At 36.5% G+C, this 3,325-nt stretch overlaps 1 non-coding gene across 1 annotated transcript; it reads left to right on the top strand.

Annotated features, from left to right (window-relative positions):
- Positions 1-1,575: 1,575 nt before the first annotated feature.
- LOC136309784 (U8 small nucleolar RNA) lies at positions 1,576-1,709 on the top strand. Its single transcript, XR_010726425.1, has one exon. It is a non-coding gene; the product is annotated as a U8 small nucleolar RNA (small nucleolar RNA).
- Positions 1,710-3,325: the final 1,616 nt, after the last annotated feature.

Here is a 3,325-nt window from a genome sequence, read left to right as displayed (position 1 = left end):
GAGCGTAAGCCAAATACATCTCAATTTTTAAAATTTTCTATGAGAGTGAGTATTGTAAACTCAAAACAGTGTCTTTCAAGACTATTGTAACCCAAGGACATGTGTATTTGGGCTAGCTCACTCAGCCATGGTTCCAAGGTCAATTTCCCAAAGGCTGCTTTTTTGGGTATGGGCTAGTTAGCTTAGCAAGTTGACATTATCACACTAATGTAATGTTTGTTGTAGTGTTGGTACCATGACACTATTTTCTCTAAGCCCAATATCTACTCACATCTGCACTGTTAACTGAGGAGCAGCAGCAATGAAGCTGCAATAAAACATTGTTAATACATGTTAAACATGTTAATACATGTTAAACATTGTGATGCATGTTAAATTATCACTTACCTCTCGCTCCTCGTGCTTTTTTCACCGTGGGGGATTTCACTGCCTAAGTCATCCTTTGGGGGGCGAGGTGTACTCTGACACAGGTTTCAGGTAAACATTTTTATAGCATTTGACTGTTGATTATGTTGTGTACCTATTGCCCAAAGCCAAATCATTTTCTATCACTATATATTTGCCCCTTTTTATTCCTTTATCTTTCCCCCACCTTTACAATGCCCTTCTCCTGGTAACCATTTAACTTTTATCTATGATCATGAATCTCAGTTTTATATTCCACCTATGTGTGAAATCATAGAAATTTTTTCTTTTCTTTTCTTTTCTTTTTTTTTTTTGGTATTTTTCTGAAGCTGGAAACGGAGAGGCAGTCAAACAGACTCCCGCATGCGCCCGACCGAGATCCACCCAGCACGCCCACAAGGGGGGATGCTCTGCCCATCTGGGGGTCTCTCTATTGCGACCAGAGCCACTCTAGCACCTGAGGCAGAGGCCATGGAGCTATCCCCAGTGCCCGGACCATCTTTGCTCCAATGGAGCCCTGGCTGTGGGAGGGGAAGAGAGAGACAGAGAGGAAGGAGAGGGGGAGGGGTGGAGAAGCAGATGGGTGCTTCTCCTGTGTGCCCTGATCGGGAATCGAACCCAGGACTTCCGCATGCCAGGCTGATGCTCTACCACTGAGACAACCAGCCAGGGCTAGAATTTTTTATAAATGGAATTATGCAGTATTCACCCTTGTTTCTGGATTCTTTTACTTAACCTAATGTTGAGATTCATCTATTTTGTTATTTGCATCAGTAGATATTTCATTTTTATTACTCAATGTTATTTCATTTGATAGTTATATTTGTTTAAGAATGTCTAAGTGGATTTGTCTTATTTTATTCCATTAGATTTTATTTTAAGATTGGTATTATTCCTTAAACATCAGTGGACTAAGCCACAAAAATTTACTTTTCAAAGTTGTATCAGTTGGAAGTCCGATTTTGTCTTACTACTTTTTCTAATGATTATGGGCCAAAGTCAAGCTGTTTGCTGGCTGGTTTGGTAAGAAGAGGCTCTGGGTGAAAGATGCCTTCCAAACCCTTTTAGATAATCGGCAAAATCTTGTTCCTTGAAAGTTCCCTGCTTCTTTGCTGGCTGTCAGTTAATGGCTTCTCTTAAAGACTCTCTAATTCTTACAAATGGACCTAAACATCAGATAGAATAATCTTTACCTGCTCCTCCTTTGGGAGCACAGAATAGAACATGATAATTGGAGGTTGCATGATTCATGATTAATGTTTATGCGTGTTCAGGACTTGCAACAGTGGACCCCTATTTCATATTCAACAATGATGAATCAAATTCTTTTTACACATGAAATCATTCTGAGCTTTGTTTTCTACCATGTATCTCATGATTCCTGTCTGAGAACATTTTCTGTCTTCAAGAACTCATGTTATTATAAAAGGCCTACTTGTGATCTTATAGAAAAAGATCTATAATTTCAAATTTTCAAAAATTTTTTCCATGTAGCATACATATTTACAGGCATCAGGGATTAGGACATAGACACTTTCAGATACTAATAATGAGTCTACCATACCTGCCTTGTCTGTGCCATTTAGTTATGATAAGAGACTTGGTAGAACTTTCTTGAAGCATACATCATTTTTTACTTTAGGTGCTATGTATAAGGGATTGGAGTAAGCACCTTGTAATGGTCCAAATTGTAAATAACAATTACTTTACATATTTTTTCTTGAGAGACTGAAAATTTTAGGATATTGCTGTTCCTCATTTTTTTAATAAAAACAAAATTTCTTTTTTATGTGATTTCATATATTTATCTTAACTAAATCATTTCTATACATTTTTAAATTATTTTTTTCTTTTCCAAGTGAAAAGAGGGGAGATAGACAGACTCTTATATGTGCTCTGACTAGGATCCACCTGGCAACCTCCATCTGTGGCTAATGCTCTGCCCATCTTGGGCCATGCTGCAACCCAGCTATTTTTAACACCTGAGGCAGAGGATCCACAGAGCCATCCTCAGTGCCCAGGCTAATGCACTTGAACCAATTGATCAATGGCTGCAAAGGGGAAGAGTGAAAGAGAAAAGGCAAAGGGAAGAGGGTAGAGAAGCAGATGTTCACTTCTCCTGTGTGCCCTGACCGGGAACTGAACCCAAGACATTCACACATGGGCTAACATTCTACTACTGAGCCAGGTGGCCATGGCAAAATTTGTTAATTTTTTAAGACAAAATTTTATGACTAAGTTGTTTCTTGCTCAAGTACTTAGCCTAAAAAAAAGCATATATTCAATTAATAATTCTTTGATAATTAATTATATAATTAAGTGACTAATAATGCTTATTACTGGAGTAAAATTAAAAATGCTGTATTTGGGATAATTGATAATATTTGAGGTATTTGTTTAAATATATGTAAAAGAGCTTTAAGGAATATATTATGTTTTTTACATATATATGACCTACATCTTCATGTTTAATTTGATCTTATTCAATTAATTAATTTTCCAAAAATAGTTTTTATTTTAATTTTTTTGCTTCAAATAGAAATGTACCTGTTTTAGCACCCATGCTCAACAATTGTGCCACTACTTACTCCCCACCTTGCTCCCAAGATGCCCATGCCCATGTTCTACTCCCCTAAATTTGTTATGTGAAATGGGAAGAGATAATTAAAATTACAGATGTAATTTTGACTGCTAATATTTAAAACAATGAGAGTTTCCTGAATAAATCTGGTAGCCCAGTGTTATCACAGAGCTCTTATATGAAGAAATAACTGGGTACAAGTGACATCTAGTTGTTCCAGATTTCTTTATCGGTGCTTTTTATCAAAGACTTTTATTATAATCCAGTATCTATTTATATCTTGTCAGTTGGCACATGGTTTTTCTCATTTGATTATTTATTTTATTATTTGCCTTATTG

The sequence above is a fragment of the Saccopteryx bilineata genome, chromosome 6, assembly GCF_036850765.1.
Source record: "Saccopteryx bilineata isolate mSacBil1 chromosome 6, mSacBil1_pri_phased_curated, whole genome shotgun sequence".
NCBI lineage: Eukaryota > Metazoa > Chordata > Mammalia > Chiroptera > Emballonuridae > Saccopteryx > Saccopteryx bilineata.
Note: the sequence above shows the minus strand (reverse complement) of the source record. Positions and strands in the feature narration are given on the sequence as shown.